This window comes from Pongo abelii, chromosome 3 (genome assembly GCF_028885655.2).
Source record: "Pongo abelii isolate AG06213 chromosome 3, NHGRI_mPonAbe1-v2.0_pri, whole genome shotgun sequence".
In the NCBI taxonomy this organism is placed as follows: domain Eukaryota; kingdom Metazoa; phylum Chordata; class Mammalia; order Primates; family Hominidae; genus Pongo; species Pongo abelii.
In genome coordinates, this window is record NC_071988.2 from 57608202 (window position 1) to 57627090 (window position 18889).

At 33.9% G+C, this 18889-nt stretch overlaps 1 long non-coding RNA gene across 1 annotated transcript in view; it reads left to right on the forward strand.

Moving 5' to 3' along the window:
* The window catches only part of LOC129058847 (uncharacterized), a 33449-nt gene extending 16361 nt beyond the window's left edge, over positions 1-17088 (forward strand). The window contains exons 3-4 of the long non-coding RNA XR_008524261.1: positions 8780-8849; positions 16879-17088. This is a non-coding gene — a long non-coding RNA (uncharacterized LOC129058847). The remainder of the gene's footprint in view (positions 1-8779; positions 8850-16878) is intronic.
* Positions 17089-18889: the final 1801 nt, after the last annotated feature.

Here is an 18889-nt window from a genome sequence, read left to right on the forward strand (position 1 = left end):
TCTAACCAACAAAATAAACAAAACCCTTAATGAATCCAACTTTAGTTATGATCCAATAATACATTTACATAAGCAAGTACTAAAATGATTATATGAATAATATATCAAAAATATTTTGGTCAGAAACATCTGAAAAAATAGAATTTGTATTATTATCTGAATATTGGTACCTGTAAAATCTTATAGCCAAAAAATAGTATATAAAGCCAAACATAATATATTTAATGCAACATTTTTGTGTTGGCAGTCCTAGTGGACTAATGTTTTTGTGTCTTGGTAAGCCAGTATGGAATTTTTGTTTTAATTATATTTTCTTCTGAAAAAAAATACATTACTGTGCTCTAATTTATGCCAAGCCCAAGAAAAATGTGGTGGAATGAGGTATATATTTATGAAATTGTATTATATGTAGAAAAGTAGCCATCAAGGGCAAAAAATATCTCTTCTCGTAAGTTTTTTAAACCTTTTTAAATAGTATGCACATAGCCAATATGCACATAATCAATATTTCCTTTTCTCTAAATCTCTCTTAGGATATAAACTGATTCTTGCAAACAGATGAAAGTCTCATCCAATGAGGTTCAAAAAATAAAATTTAGTGGTGGTTGAAAGTTAGGCCACAGTAGCAATTAAATATTTTTCATTAATATAATTATATAAACAAAACTTCAATCATATGGAGCCATTAAAACAATGACTGTGGTCACAGTAGCAACATAGAAAACATTATATAAAACATAGCAGGCCACCAAATAATATAGGCAGTATACGTTGCAAAATAACTTCTAATTTAACTTTTAAATTTAAAGATAGCCTTCTGAGTTTAAGACAACCTACCTGCACATTGAACAATCAAACCATGCCCTTTTAAAAAGAAGACAGATTTGTTAATTCTGTATAGTAGACAAAGAAAAATGTTTACAACTACCCACTCACTTCTCCTACTCTTGGTTGCAGTGCAGGCTAGTCATATAGCCTTTATATTCTACCTGTGGGTGTAAAGTGGATCATAGCTCTCTGTATATTAGTGATTCTGCATGGAGTACAGAGATGTTGGATCACACTCAAAGCTCTGTCCACACGTTTGCAAGATAAAAAGCAGAGAATCATAGAAAAGATGTGCCATGATGGACCTCAGTCCTTAGATGATGCTCTCTTTCCCCTACCATCTATAAGAGTATAGGCTACTGTTCACTTGTTGTTCCACTCAACATGAGCTCAGGAGCTTCATTTTCACTGGGTTATCTCCTCTGATTACCCATTCAGAAGACTTGTGACTAATTGTACTGACTCAGCTGTTCTATTTTACTTAGGAAAATAAAATTTAGCAAATATTAGAATTCAAAAGGTGTCTGCAATCTGATCTCATAAAAATCTACCATCTCTGATAATTTACTGAAAACAATATATTTCTAGTCAAAAGATGTTTAGGATGAATACTGCTTTTCTTTCTTTAGCATAAGGTAATCATTTTTAAAAGTCTATACTTATTTTCCCACATTGAGGCTCATGATTTCTTTCCTTTTCTCCTATTCAAAGGGAAAAGTATTTTTTAAACCAAATTTTAAGAAATCTTTCATTCACAATGTAAAAAAAGTTTTAATTACCCCCCAAAATTACTTTATGGAAACATAAAAATATAGCAATGGTTAGCCTGGAATGGAATTATAGTACAATCAAAATTTGGAGTTGGAAACCTCTGAATTTGGTTCTTGACTTTACCACTTACTAGGTATGTGAGGATCTAATCTTTTTTGAACCTCTGTGTCTTCTCACATAAAATTTGAAAAATACTATTTACCTTGAAGGGTTACTGTGAAAATTACAACTAACATATATAAAGCACCTTCTGGATATATACTAAATGATCAACAAATGGTACCTATTTTATTTATTTTTAACTTTTCCAAAATGTGATATAATTATATATTTAAGAATAAGTCTAAGAGGACTTATGTTTTTGGCATTAATAATCCAAAAGAAATATTTGCCCACTATATATTTTATTATATGTCCATTTAATTTCAAAAGCAATAGAAATACAGTTGTTATAAACAAGTCCCATTTTTGTTAACACTAACAGCATCTGGAGCCAACACACCAGGATGTTGTATCTGATAAGATTTCCCTGAAGTATTTCTGTTATTTTTTAAATGTATATTATTTATTTATTTATTCAATATATATATATATATGTTTTTTATTACACTTTAAGAAGACATTTATGCAGCCAACAGGCACACGAAAAAATGCTCATCATCACTGGCCATCAGAGAAATGCAAATCAAAACCACAATGAGATATCATCTCACACCAGTTAGAATGAAGTATTTCTATTCTAAGTATGAGCACCTGAATTAAGAAACTATGATTTATTCTTGGTATTAGATCTATTCCCTTCTCATGAAGCCTTGCAAGTATATCTTTCTATTTATGAGCTCACCTGCCAAATAAATAAGGAAAAATCTATCATGTTTAATTGAGGAAATAATTGTTACAACATGAATAATGTCTGTAACAAGCAAAAGGAGAGTCTAGATTGAGGGGGCCTGTTTGAATGTCATGGCCTTGATCAAAGACCTCACACACTTCACCACTTTGAGATGGTATTGTGAACACAAACTGCTAACTTTTTCGAATTGCTCATAATTTTTACAGAATTATTCAGCACAGCAAAAGGTTATAAGAGAATTGGACCTACATAAAACAAACCTTCATATGAATATATACCACACCCACATGGGATGGGGTAAAAAAATCATACTACCTTAATGTCTAGGTGAATTTCTGCCATGGTGACCTGGTCACCTCTGGTATGAATGCTCTACTCCTAATAGCTGCATAGGATATTAATAGGTATTAGGTCTAACACGCTGCTTCTTGTCAGAGTAAGTTATAATGCCTTCAGCCAGAGACTCCACTATCCAGGTTTTGCAGAGCAAAAAAGTACAATGCATCCCTCTATTGGCAGCAAATGGCATGAAACCATGAAAGTTAAGAGTAAAATTTGTGTCCTAAGTAAACCCTAACATGTGAGTCTCAGATATGACTGGTCTGTATGTTGGCTCCACTATTCACTGTCTGTTAGGTTGAGGTTTTATGTGTATATAAATCTCACGAAACTAATAAACTGATATAATTGCAGTAGTTGTGATTAGTGCACATTTAACTGGGCTACCCTTACCAATTTGGCCATAGATCTTATAAGTATGCAAATTAAATAATACTATTTTGTTGCTCATGATAAAAGATAGTTTGAGTTGTCTTCCCTAGCTACCTCTCATGGGTAGAAAATATTATGCAGAGCCATTCTTTATTCAAATAGAATCTTTATTCTGAGTCTTGCTGAAGACTTTTCTTCTCTATTAACATTGCCCAGTTCTATAATACCTGTGTCTAATCTCCAGAGTGCACCAAAAAAGAAAATTCAGAGTGTCATTCTTGGAGAAAATTGAAGCCCAAATCTACAGTCCCAACTTTGGCAGCTGCCGTGTGTTTATCTGGATCAGTTTTAACACATTTGATAAGATGAAAGACAGACATTCAAAACAGCACTATATATTTATGTCATTAGTCCTAGAAGGTAATCCAATTGTTTTAGCACCCACTACAGGAGCAAATAGTGTTGAAGTTAGCTATAAACTGTATGTTAGGCATTAGGCAAAATAGGAGATTAGCATTTTGGATAAAATTTCACTTTCAATATTGTTTTATATTGAATACCTACTATTTGCCAGACATTTTTGTAATCATTGATTGGTTTCTCAAGCTAAAACTGACAGAGAAAGTTAGAAATGAGGAAAGTTAAGAGAGTACATATTGCACAAAATTTCTTAAGAAATGACCTAGATAATTATTTGCTCTGAAAATTAGAGCCATTGTTCAGACTGCAAAGATAGGGCAAACATCCCATCCCAGCTATTTATAACTAGTTAGTGTCAATTTGGATACATGTTTGTGTATGTCTATATGTATGTATGTTAGGCAATAATGGCACTATAAGAACATTTCTGAAATCATTTGCAATGTTAATATTCCATGTATTGGCATTTGCTCTCTCATTCCCGATATACACATGCATTCCCATATACTAACATACATATGTACTTACTTAAATGTTTACTTATATACTTAAATATTTACTTAAATACATATATCAAACATATACTTATATTTACTTATGTATATTTGCACATATATATTCAAAAGTATTTTTATTGAGCTTAATCATTTTGCAAGTATATGTTTCTTTTGAAATAACATTTGCATATTGAACTACTAAAACAAGGCTTTTTAAAATTTGACTACAAATGGAGAGATATAATTGAATTATACAAGGCTCTAAGTATTCATCTCACATACAGTTTAACGCAAGTTTCAAAAACTTGTATAAACAGCTCCTCGTTTCTAGAAAACTTGAGCAATCTGGCAATAATATGGTCTTTTCTTATTGGTTTATCATAATGGCCTGGTCTGAGAGAAGAAGAATTTCACTATGACAGATTCATCAGGAACAGGAGAAACTCCAAGTTTCTTTTTTTGTTGTTTTTTTTTGTTTGTTTGTTTTTGTTTTTGTTTTGCATATGGTGGCATTCTTTTCCTCCTTGGAGGCATTGAAGTGAATTTTGTGATTATACGAGAGGAATTAACTTGAATGGAAATGAAAGTTTCTATTTAATATTTTCAGATCTTGATCTATTAGAAAGAACAAAGAGTTAAAATGATAGTGCAAACCTTTTTCAAGGAAATCACTTAGTTTATTCCATGAAGGTATGCACTAAACATTTGAAATAGTTTTCAAAATATTTAACAAGGTTTGATTCTTCTGCTAAAACATCAATGTTTCCTCAATAGTCATGTTCTATGACAGTAAACATGTCTCTTATATGTTTGAGCTCAGGTGTACAATTGAGAAGAATTAGGCCATGTCAACAATGACAATTCAGACACGTGCATGTATTGCTAACAGTCTGTGGATGACCTGATAGCGAATAGACTGTCAGACAGTAAAGAAGAACTTTTGAGAAAAAAATCAATATAGTAGAATAATACATTTTGATGGGTAAACTTGATTCAGCCCCAAACCCTGAGCGTTGCTAGAGAAAGTTGAAGTTTTGAACCCTCTGCCTTTCAGTGGCTGAGCTGCTCATCGTGGAAAGAGAGAAAAAAAAAAAACCTCTTTCAAAAACGTCTCTACCTCCTTGAATGTGTCAACACACCATCTTTTCTCAATCTGAGGTTCTTAGAAACTAGATATTGAGACAAAGACAGCATTTAACACTTATTTAGGGTGAGCAATCCCAGAAAATCCAGAATGAGGGAAGCAGGAAAGTAAAGCAGAGAAGGGGAAGGAAAATTGAAGTTGTTGTCTTATTGAGCTGACCTGAAGAGTCAGAAAAAACATAGCTGGTTCCTCAATGCCACCAAATATCTTCTGAATGTGTGAAATAATTTTCTGCATCTCAAAACAGTCTATGTGAGCATATCAACTTACATGCTATCTTCTTCCCTGTTTTCCTTTCATTGGTCAAGGGTCACCCAAAAGCACATTTACTCAACCATACTCTCAGGGTGTGGCTTACATTGGGAAAAGTATCTGACCTGGATGCTTAAGTTGGTGTGGTTCTTTCCATAATCTGTGTAATGGAACTCGGTCCTAAGCCACATTTTGACCTCTGAGGGAGTGTAAATATTAAAGAGATGGCCACTTAGGATTTTCTGTAAAACAAATTGGCTGAGCAAAACACTATACAATATCACTGTTGCTGTAGCTGGTCCAAAGGCAATAATTAATATTAATCATAAATATCCTTTACTGCACATTCTATATTTTATTGGAATGAACAAGACCTTAATCATGAGATATATGAGCACTTACTTAACTCGCACATGCTGTTGAAGTTGACCATGAGTTATCACTGGACAGAAAAATACTAGAGGATACTGTAATGAACTCCTGTATTAAAAACATATCTCCCTTTCTCCATCATGTATTTGCAATCCCAACTTCTCATAGTAATCAGGGTTGATTACCTCAGCCGATAGAGAAATTATTCTTCTGCCAGCTGGCATAAAGAGTCCAAACTAGCGAAGTGGCAAACACAGCCTCCAGTACAGTAAAACTCTTATAGTGTACCCTCACAGAGGTGTTAACTTTTTAGAAAACATAGATTTTAAATACAGCAGAGAATAATTTGGCATAAATGGAAAGCAAAAACTCTACAAGTAGATGATGAGAGTGATATGGAGAAGGGTCCATCCTTATTCATCCCTTAATTCCTAGACTTGTAGTTTCTCAATATGACGAAAACACCATCCTGTACTGTCTATTTTGATATTACCTTAACCATTCAACGTGGTTTGTCCAAGCTACAGATTTAGTTGAGCTAAGTCTTCAGTAGGTCCTTCCAATGTTCTGTTAGTCATCTGCATCTGTGTGAAGAGGTACATGATATATTTGATATGATCCTATAGGTTTGAGCCCATTAATTCATTCCTGGGCTATAAATGTGTCTTTCAATTCAAGGTAATATTGTGTGGGGTACCATTTTGATACATGAAGTATGGATGCCATTGACTAAAGGCATTGGTAAAGTCTTTGTGAACAGACAAGATATCCCAACTATTCAAGTTATGTAATATTTATTTTAAGAATAATTCAATACTCCTTGTAAGTGAGAAATTATGATGTTTCAACAAACTACCACCCAATGGATAGCTGGTCTTTCTGAAAGGTAGTGTAGTTTCAAAAGCTCAACATCAGTCTCTACTACTGGCAGATTGATAATGTCAGAAGCTAGTCCAGATACGGTGAGGGTCTATATTGTTGGTGACAATCATTGCTCCATCCCTATCCACTCTACTGGTGAGTCTGTGTTTACTCTAGGGTAAGCTGAAGACCAAAGCTGGAAACATCCACATGTTGACAAATCCTGTCTATCCAGCTTTTGAGAGCCTTTTCTGTGTTGGAAGATCTCCAATTGGCATTATAAGTGAAACACGAAGATCTACATGTCCAGTTACATGCGTTCAGTCACATAATTCTTGTCCAAATCCCAGGTGTCAGGCCTACAAGTCATATTATTCTTCATTTCTCAGGCATCACAGCATAGCCGTATCTCAGTTTTCTTCTTCCTTCATAGCATAACCATATCTCAGCTTTCTTTTTCCTCCATGTTATATGGAAAATTACATGTTCTCCTAGCAGCTCTGTTCATGGTAAGTATTTCCCTCATATCTGTACTCAAGGACAACTTGTGTAAGGACAGTAATGCAGCAGCTATTAATTCCACCTCACTCCCAGGTTTCATACCACGTCCCTGTAACAGTTCATATCCTTTCTTCTTCTATCGGTTAATTTTTGGGATTTTCCCATAAAGCTATACATGTGGCATTGTTGCTAAAGAGGTTGGAAATATGAAAGTATGGGACAATTACTCGTGATTATGAGGCAACTATTTACATATGTCTTCTGCAGCAGATCAGGCTAGTGTTGGACTGTACCACTACCAACACGCAAGAGACTGTTGCTATGTCTGCTTATCCTTAAGCCTTTTGAAATTAGATGACATATGGCTACACACAATTGTCTGGTCAATTAGTGTGTTATCAGAGGATCACCCTCTACCTAGATACCAATAACTTTTTAGAGAAGAGAAAATAGTTCTTCTGAGATAGATATCACCTCCTTTCAAGACCCAGGGGTCTATGCTGCAACGTTCCTGACTCCAGATGCCATCGTTATTTATCATAGATATCGCTAGTAAGATTGAATCTATTTGGTCTTAAGACGCAGGTGCCTTTTTTTTTTTTTTTTTTTTTTTTGAGACGGAGTCTCGCTCTGTCGCCCAGGCTGGAGTGCAGTGGCGCAATCTCGGCTCACTGCAAGCTCCGCATCCTGAGTTCACGCCATTCTCCTGCCTCAGCCTCCGGAGTAGCTGGGACTACAGGCGCCGGCCACTATGCCCGCCTAGTTTTTTGTATTTTTTAGTGGAGACGGGGTTTCCCCGTGTTAGCCAGGATGGCCTCGATCTCCTGACCTCGTGATCCGCCCGCCTCGGTCTCCCAGAGTGCTGGGATTACAGGAGTGAGCCACCGCGCCCGGCCTGGAGTCTGAATATTCTTAAGAGTAGTCTCTTACAATGGTCCTCACTTGACACTGACAATATTTGAAGTCACGCAATAAACGAGATCGAAGAGTACAGTAACATTTCAACTCTGTACCTTTTAGTGGCAGGAGATGCAAGGTGCAACTACTTGTCTTGGACCTTAACGAGGATAGCGTTAACATATCACAGACCACTAGCTTTCCAAGAAATTCACAGGACCTTGTTTTTTGTGTGTGAGATTTGTTTTTCTCTTATCCTCTGCCAGGTCTGTGTCTTCCTATGATGTCTAGGAAATTTGCCACTTTCTGCTCAGGTCCATTTAACATTATTCATTAATATAGTAGGCCAGCACAATGTTCTGTTGAATCAGTTCGGGACTACATAGTCACAGATAGCAGGAGAGTTAACATAGATTTTTATGCTATTTTTCTTGCCCAGTAATTGCATATTGGTTTTGATTATTTCTAATAATGAGGACTGAATAAAAGCCTTCTATACATAAACAGCTTCATACCAAGTACCAATGTTTGTGTAGATCAGCTCTAATAACGTAGATAATATGTTATAATATAGTAAAATGACTACAATTCAGGCTACCACCTGAATAAGTTTAGACGTTATTTATTAATTTTTCTATATGTTTTTTTTTTCTTTTTCTTTTTTCCTTGAAGAAGCCAGATGAGAAAATTGAATGACGATATTGTGGTGATCACAACCATGCATGTTCAAGTATTTGTTACTGTGAGTAGTCTTTGTATCCCTCTGGGGTTTCAGTATCACTTCATTTTTTTCTATGGAGAAGGAAAATATTACAGATATCATAGCTCCCACATCAAGAAAATGCCAAAGGCTCTTGACTTCCCAATACTTTGCCATTCACTTTAATATCATCCCAAGTAAATATAGGTAAAAACTTCAATAAATGGGATGCCATGCATGTCAGGGATTTTTATCTTCACAATTAACACAAGCTTCACACCAAAATTGAGCCAGATGCTTGGTAGAAAACATATTTTCATTCATAGCTGAATGTTAATGTCCCATAAGTAAAAAGTGTACGCTGATTTACTTTGTCTTAACAGAGAATCTTTTTCCACAAATGGAGGAGATAGAAATGGAAAGGGTAAGCATGTTAAAAACTTTTATAATTTTAAAAACACATTTGAAGCCAGAAGTTTTCACACTGTTTTCTACAGAATCTCTTGAGATGCAGACTACTCCTCTGAGCCTATAGATGAAAGTGCTGGCAGGAGGAATAAACAAGACTCCAAGGTGTCCAAACACATTTTGAAATTGAGCAGTTTCAGTACACATGCTTTAAACATACAGCATTCTTGTCATATTTTTCTAAAAGAAAGTTTGGGTTTTTTTGTTAATGTTTTTTAAGCCACTGATCTGATCCAATATTTTAGTGTTCACTTTGGGCCATGATAAGTTTACTGAAATCTAACTTTCAAAGTTTATACATCAGACAACTATAATATATCCAATATATTCATGGATTAAATAGTTTCTTTAAAAATACATAGTGTTTTTCACTACTTTCAAAGTCAGTATCTTGGGGAAAAAACTGGTTTATTTAAGCCAATAGTCCTGAACTCTGGGGAAGTTACTAATCTTTCTTGTGTCTCAGGCAGTATCGTATTAGTGAAGTGAAAGTTCCGGTTATGAGATTGTTATATTTTAGTAGATCTCATAGGTCATTTTCTCCTCTTGTCATTTGAAAAAGTGTGAAACAAAGTTTCACAGTATATAAAATCCTTATTCTATTTTCTAATAAAATTAATAATGTAGTTTATTTTTTCTGGAAAATATTTTTAAAGTCAAAATTATAAATTACATATATGCAAATATATGTTTCATTATCTTATAGCCACTTACCTTGAAAAGGACAGATGTAAATTTATGAAGAAGGCTATGGAAATAATGATTATGTTTATATGCTTGTCCATATATGGCACACATTTTCACAAGTCAGAGAAATATTCTTCTGTCAAAAATGTGAATAAGGGTCTCTACGAACTAAGTAAAATGTGAATAATATTGAATACAAATCCATAAGACTGACAGATCAGCTTAGAATTATGTGTCACTGAATTAGCAGTGGGACAAAAGAGAAAGTACATAATTTATACAGACAGTGAAGCAAGTAACCAACTCCAAAGCTAGAATAAAACTAAGTAGAATTGAAAGCTTTGCAGGAACAAAATTGCAATGGGCAGAAGAACAAATGGAATCTGACATTGTGACTTTCCATGGCCTAGATCTCTGTGACTGGAGACATCAAAAGATATATACAAAGTGTTAGTGAAAAAAAAAATAAGGTTGCTAAACTTGGAATTGCTGGAAAGCAAATAATGCTGAAGCAAAATCAGTTAATATGGCTGAGTGCCACAGTGATTTGCTATTGTCTTTCAAAATATGCTCTTGGTGGAAATGTTGAAAGGAAAAGTAACAGAGATGAGATTCAAATGTCACTTGAAGTTTTAGTTTTAACTTTGTGACAAATAGCCTCCCTATATAACCTTGGGTAAGTAACATGACTTCTTTGATTTTAGAGATTTTTTTATAAAATAAAGGTGTTGGGAAAAATAATGGAGGTTTCTCCTGTTTTTTTATATATTGCCTTTTAAAAAAAATAATATTTTAAGTAATTTAAGAAACAGGCTGCTAGGCATGATTCCAGGATCAACAATTTATTGAGTGTTTTTTAAATTTTTCTCTGCCTCAGCATCCTTATTCATCAATTGTGGCTAATAAAAGTATCTATCTCTTATGATCATTATTAGAAGAATATGAAATAATGCATGACAGGTGTTTACTATACAGGCTACTGGAAAAAGCATTCAATATATATTAGCGCAGATTGATTTACCATGAAGCTAATACAACCTAAGCTTCAGGATCTTTATTTGCTAAGTTCTTCCCAACATCCTATAATTGATTTTGAATTAAAATGTTGAACTATTTAAAAACAAAAAACACCCAGTACATCGAATAAGCTTGAAAGCCTCACAAAACTAAAAAAAAAGTAGTATTTATCTTTGCTTTTATTACATATTTTTAAATTAATAACTAGAATTGTTTAATATTTAAGAATTTGTATTTGTTCAATTAGACATATACAATAATGTTTTAGGAAGCTTGATATAACTGGCAGTAATAAAATTTATCATCTATAATAGAAATGATATAAAATAATATCTGTTTATAGAACTATTATTTCATTATAAAATTGACACTAATTACAAGGGTGTCATTATGTGTTTTAAATAAAATTGACTGGGTGTGGTAGCTCATATCTGTAATCCCAACACTTTGGGAGGCAAAGGCAGAAGGATTGCTGGAGGCCAGGAGTTAGAGACCAGCCTGGAGAACATAGTGAGACTTGTCTCTACAAAAAAAAAAAAAAATTAAATATTATCCAGGAATGGTGGTCTGTGCCTGTAGTCCTACTTATTCAGAAGGCTGAGGAGGGAGAATCGCTTGAGCCTAGGAGTTCCAGGCTACAATGACCTATGATGATGTCACCTCACTCAAGCCTAGGTGACAGAGCAAGACTTGTTTCCAAAAAAAAAAATTAATTTTAATTTTAAAAATTAATAAGTCAACTAAGTCAGCTAATCAGCATGACTGTATAAGTTCATTTTCTCTTTTCAGGCACTAGATTGTGGTTCCCACTGGGAAAATACAATATTAAGGAGGATGGAATATTCATCTGTACTGGTCAGTGAAAGGGTCAAATTGTTCTAATTAGCTTTTTTTTTTTTTTGAGGAGAAAGAAAAACACGTATACATCCTTGAGTTTAAGGCTAACAATTTCTTCTCTTACTCTCAAATTGGTGTGATGAAAATTAAAAGTAAGCTTCTTATGCTCTTACATTCCTCCTCTTCTCCTACCTGAAACCTTTTTAGAACAGATTTCTGAAAACTTATTTCTACAGATAAATTAAAAATGGTATTGCACAAATAATGAAACCCAGTGGAAAATACAGAGTGAAGGCAAATCCAGGAGATATCCAAGTAAGGCAGAACTGCTAGGACCCAGACACTGACAAGAATAGTTCTGAGTCCATACTTGCTATTGTTATAGGTACACATGAAAAGAATTTCTTCTCCCTGAGCCTCGGAGTTTTTAAGAAAAATTTGTACAAAGCTGATATTTCCTACTCTGACTATCTTACATAACATACAGTCAATATCACATGAGATGAGGACAAGTACTGTTTCGCTTTCACATGTTTTACAAATAAAAGTTAATTCCCATAGAACAGTTTAAAACCTACATCTTGCTGGCCCTTATTCACAAATGGGTTAGTTTCTCAAAATATCACTAAAAACCACTTTCTTGCTTCAAATTACCCCTATAACATGATCTGAAGACTAGACATCATAGATAATTTTATAAAGGCCAAATGTGTTAATATAAAGATAGAGAATAAAACAGTGGTTATGGTGGTAGAGGTGACAGAAAATGGAAATATATAGGTGAAAGTACAGAAAGTAGCAAATATGTAGGCTGAACAAGTCAGAGGGCTAATGTACAACATGAGGACTATAGTTAATAATAATGTATTGGATTCCGAATTATTGCTAAATGAGTAGGCTATTGCTGTTCATGCCAGGGGAGTGGCGGTGGGGGGGAATAATGGGTAATTACATAAGATAACAGATATGTTAACTTATTCTACTATAGCAACCATTTGACTATATATATAGTATTGTATGACATTGTATACTTTAAATATACATAATAAAATTTATCAAAAATAATAAAATAAGATGAATTGATTGTACATTCATTGTCTAAGATATTTGATAGTGGCTCTGCCATTTATTAGCTGTGCTATCTGTTATTTGAAATGCTTGTTTTTTTCATTATTTTATCTATTAAACCAGGTTAATAATGGAGATAGATGTGTAGAATAGATTTCTAAATTTTAGAAAGTGCTTGTAATATGATAAATGCTGCATAAGATTTTATGCTATTATTATGCAATACTATAATGCCAAATGTTATACTTAATGCCCAGAGAACATTATACTAAGAATAGACATTTTACAAAAGAAAACATAAGCATGCGGAATTACAGTATCCCAACCAAATGTTTTCACTTTTGAATATCTTCTTTTTTGTTTACATCCTTGAGTGTTTTCATGGTATTGCAATCTAATATTTTGTAGTTGCTTTACAATTTAGCATTATATTATAAACATTTATCATATTTTCTTATAACATTCATACCTCTGTTTGATAGTTAAAATATTTCACCAAGTGTACGGCAATTAAATTATTTAATCATTGTATCATTGTTTGAGATATAGTTTATGGATGTAATGAAGTTACCATAGTGTCAGAGGAAAAACACTCAGTTAATGTTAATCATTTGCTAATTTTGTTATTGTTATCAAACATCATGCTTATTAAAAAATAAATGTTATTTTATCTTTCTTCATATTATCTTAATATACATTTTTAAGACCACGATTATCATATCAAAAATAATATTTTTAAGATGCTTGAAATATACCACCATATTGTTCTTTAAAACAGTATCATCCATTCAAGTGTCAAACTAATTTTGTAATATATGTGTATACATTTTCTATAACTCCCAGCATTAAGTTTATCGTTTTAAATTTTGATGACTTAATACATTAAAAAGATGAAATATTTTTGTTGTTTTATTACACATACCTTCAAAAAGACTAAAATTACTTACAAAAATAAATTAATAGTCTATTTCTTAGAGAAGTTTTCAAATACGACTTGAATAGAAAATGAATAAAGTTCTATATAACCCCTACCTTGCATACAATGTCACTAAGTAACATTGGTGTGATTCATTCATTATAATAGCTGAATCAATATTGATGCATTATTATTAAGTAAATTTATAGAGTTTACATTAGGGTTTACTCTCTCTCTTGTATATTTCTGTGGGTTTTGCCAAAAACATAACGGCATGTATCCATCAATGCAGTATAACACAGGATAGTTTTACCAGCCTCTCTATTTCCTGTGCTCTGCCTATTCCTTAATCCCCTCTCCTGCCCAGCCTCTGCTAACTACTGATCTTTAACTGTCAGTAGAATTTTACCTTTTCCAGAATGTCATATAATTGGAATCATAACGTATGTAGGTTTTACAGATTGGCTTCTTTCATTGTAAGTTTGTTTTTTAATTAAAAAATATGCCAAATCTTTTTATTGTCTCTGCCAAATGATTTTATTTATTTATTTATTTATTTATTTATTTTGAGATCTTGGAAGTTTTTCTTATTATTTTGGTAGTGTCACTTGTATACATGGATTTTTAATTTTTTCTGTTTTTCACTAATTATGAGGACATACTTTTTAACAGCATAACATTTTTAAAAGCTTTTTAGCACCTCTTATAGCTTCAAATTACTAATTAGTTACTTAGACTTATAATGAAAATGCCATGTATGGTGCAATTTTTCTTTTAAATGTATTTATTACTTTAGAATATCATAGCACAAAACATATACAGTATAAAAACATCAACAATAAAATTAAAATCACCTAGAGAATGGCATTAGAAATAATTCTGTATATATTCTTTCTTAATATGAAGAATTTTTATATAATTAGGATAGTGGAATGTGTGTGTGTGGGTATGTGTATGTGTGTGTGTACGCGTGCATGTTTTAAATAAAAATGCTTTATGGCTCTCTTGATTAGTTTGGGTTTTGGTAGTTTTTCCTCATGCCTTTTACATGTAATTTTCGCAATAATATTGAGTAAATAGTTTAAAATTTAAGTATATACCATAAAATTCACCCATTTTAAGTGTACAGTGAAATGACTTTTAGTAAATTTGCAGTCTTGAAGTCATTACTAACATTGAGTTTTAGAATATTGCATCAACCAAAGTGCATGTTTACAATTAACTGTGCACTACTGCCCCTGCCCCCAGTGACTACTAATCCATTTCCTGTCTCTATAGATTTGTCTTTTCTGTACATTTCATATAAATCAAATTATACAATATGTGTTCTTTTATGTCTGGTTCATGTCACTTGGCATCATGCCCCAGTTCCCTCTCATTCAGCTCTTTATACTGGGATACTACTAAATATAGTAGTCTACATTTATTTTTTTCAGAACTTTCTAGCTTCTATCGTGACTAAATGGCAAATAAATACAGGTGTGATACAGACTTGTATCATACCAATGCATCATTTCAGTCTGTAATCATGTCACTAAACTCCACCATCTTTTCCCCCTCCCAGGATATATTCATTTGGATTTACTCTATTGGCTAGATTGTGTGTGGTGGAGGAGTTGGGGGTATAGCTTCAGAGTTTTCTACCTGGGCTTTTCCACCATGATAATTTTTATCCACAGACGAAGACTGAATGTGGGTTACACTATCTGCCAAGTGTATCAGTTCCACTTATACACTCAAAACTTGAAGAAATACCACTGAGTGCATCCATGGAGGTCACGTGCCTAAAGGCCATGCTTTTTATATTACACCACGGTGTCTCCCTGCTGTGCATCTAATAATGTTGGTAATGTAATAAACAAATATGAGCAACTTTATTAAATTAGGTCACTGGTGATCTCAAATCTTAGGCTTTTAAAACTTATTAGCTTTATTGTGAGCAGAAATTTAGCTAGTATGCTATTCTAACAGGTGCCACTTAGATGCTTTGGGTCTTCAGATATTATTATCAATTCACACTATCTGTCTCACTGTTTGCAATGCCTGGGTATTCTATGTTTCCTACTGCAAATTCACCTGCTTTAATGGCCATAAGTCCTTTTGGGGGACATTAAAAAAATTATAAATATACTTATAGTCATGTCGCAAGGGCCTTTCCTCCTGGGTACGCAGCCTCTTCTTCAGTCAAAGCGTTCTTGATATAAAAAAGGTCTGGCCTTGGTTCTGAGCAAGAAATGAAGACTTTTCATTGGGAGAACTGTTCTAATCTTCCTGTTCTCCTTTGCTCAACTTTTTTCTGGTTATAAATGTTAAGAACTACCCTTGCTGGCTGCCCATCTCTTTTGCCCACTACTGATACCATGCTCTATTTACCATTTCCACAACTCATCGTGTCATCTCCCTTGAATGCCCTTCCATCATGCTGATAGTTAAGGTAAATACAGAGTCCTGAATTTTGATAATTTAGCACTGTCACCTCTGCCATCTGACTTCTATTACTTTAAAGCTATATTATCTCCATTGGTATTATCAAAACAGGCTTTCTCACTGCTTTCCTTATCTAAGGATTAACTCATAGAGGAAAGTTGTTATTGAACTTGTTGGTGATGTTGGTATTCCACAAAAGTGTATTCTGGTAGCCTTGATGAATAGTGGGTCCTCTGGGCTACAAATGAAATAGAAATGTTCTCCTCTGTGACTCTTCCAACCTCACATTCTATATCCAACCCAGCATTTCTACTCATGTCAGCTGTTTATTTATTACCCTACAACCTGCAGGGAAAACACATTCATTTATACGTCATTTAGTGTTGGCCATCACTTTCTCTATACCTCTAAGATCCACTCCAGCAGTGAGCTTCCCAAACTTGTGGAGTCCTTCCCTGGGTACAAAATATGGAATCCCAAGAAAATATCTCCAGATCAATGGCTCTTCTTGTTTACAATGTCTTATATTCTGGTCCAGGTAAGCAAACTCAATCTAAATCAATATTAGGAATACTCTCTTGCCTCCTGTGAACTTTTTAAATCTAATCATTACAACTGCTTTATCATATAATCTTTTTCTTCCCTTATCAGGATCAGCAAGTTCCAAATAACTCTCCCTTGAATTTAACCCTAGTGAAACTGGAGGCCAAGAAAGAAGATAGAGACAACTCATGAGTAGATGCCTTATTGTCTTATTGAAGCAGCAGCTTCCAGCCTAGGAGAAATTCTGGCTCCTATTAGGGATGGGTTGGCCACTTTCACAAGCTAGGAGAAATTAAAAGGCTTTGTGCAGCCAACATCATGTGAGGCACTCATCTAGTCTCATCCCATATTTCTGTGTCCCAGGTTTTAACAATAACGCTCTGACCTTAGCATAATAACCTATTTCATTGGGAAATGTAAATGTTACCTGAGAGCTATAATTATCAGATGCCCAGTCTGCTTTTCAGCTGTGCAGACTTATCCATTCCCAGAGATTAATGTCTCTTTGTAAGTTACCAAAAAAGATTCCCTTTCATACGTAGCCTCTAAACTGCTTGTTACTTCAGTTTTTCACTATTTCTCTGCAATGTGTCAATACAACTCAGTTGTAACTGGCTAACTCTCATATTACTATGGGCATTGCTCTTCTCATATCTTTCAAATCTGAAATCATTGCACTTACCACTAGGACACTTTGCAGGTCTCCAACAATGAAATCTTTAATAACTGGAACAGCACCAGCTGGGGTTTTCTAACTTCTTGCCTGTTTTTTCAGACTATTACTGCAAATATTTGTTTGTGAGGTTCCTCTGAGAAACATACACTAAGACAGAATTTGATGCACAGTGAATTATTGAAGAAAATGAGAGTTAAGAATAAAGGTGAGGGAGATGAACAAGGTGAGGAGATCTTTAGCCACAAATCTGCTGAAAAGAATAAGGAGAAAACAGAAAGTTTGAATAAGCAGTCTCAGAATGCAGTGCAACTTCAAGAAAGATTTGGCAAGGCCAACTGGGAGTCCTACAGCCAAAGTCACTCAGTAGATTAAGTCCCACATCTCAAGGAAATGGTCTTCATTAGAACCTCAAGAGTGCTCGTTCATCGGCTGAAGCATGGCCTAGGCATAAATGTGGTGGAATCCAGAGTGGCAGCAGATGAATCCATGTCAGACAATTATTAGGGCATCTCAGTGGTGCATTTCTGAGACTTCCACAGAGGCTTTCAACTCACAATAATAATTTAGTGCAAAAATTAAGTATTCTCAAGTGTTGCCATTTACCAGGTCTTTAGAAAACAAGATTAGCATATTGACCAAGGAGTATGTAGTAATTAAAGTAAAACAAATGAATCAGTAACTATGAACATACTCAACTCAGGTCAGATATCAAATAATCCTTTGTGATATTTATTCAAATTGTTGTGACTAATAAATCAATTTGGCAATTCATTTTATCCCTTAGAGATCTCTCATACTTTGTAGTTAAAACATTATTTTCCCTTAAGAAATATATAAACTGCTAGAATTAAAGGATGATATATATCTTTTGGTTTATAATCCATAGCAGATTGTGGTTAGCCCTAAACTACTATGCCTCAGCTTTGAGAAATATTAAATGATAGAGACCAATAGATATTATCCTCAATGACTTGTGTGACTCCTTCAGGTGGTTTATAAATAATTGAGGATGATAATTATCCTGCTGCTAACTCAGAGGCTGTTTCTTCCTGGTTTTATTGAGAAATGATCACAATCATCATCATTATAATAAGAAGTCATATATTCAGTAACTTTATGTATGGTTTACATACCACACATTAGATGCTTCAACCTATTCTCTTTATATACACTCTGATTCATGTCTCACAATTCTCTACATTGCAGTCATCTTTTTAAATAATTAAATCTGATTATGCCCCATTATGCTTAAAATATTTTAATAGATTCCTAGTCTCTTAAGACGAAGACTAAAATTCTTGGTATTGCCTTCATGGTCTAATGTTGTGTGTTCCTGCTTATTTCTCTAGTTTTATTTCATTCCATTCTGCCCCTCCTTTCCTTTTAATTATTCACACTGACCTTCTTTCTCTTCTTATAATACTCCATACAGCATTCTGCAAC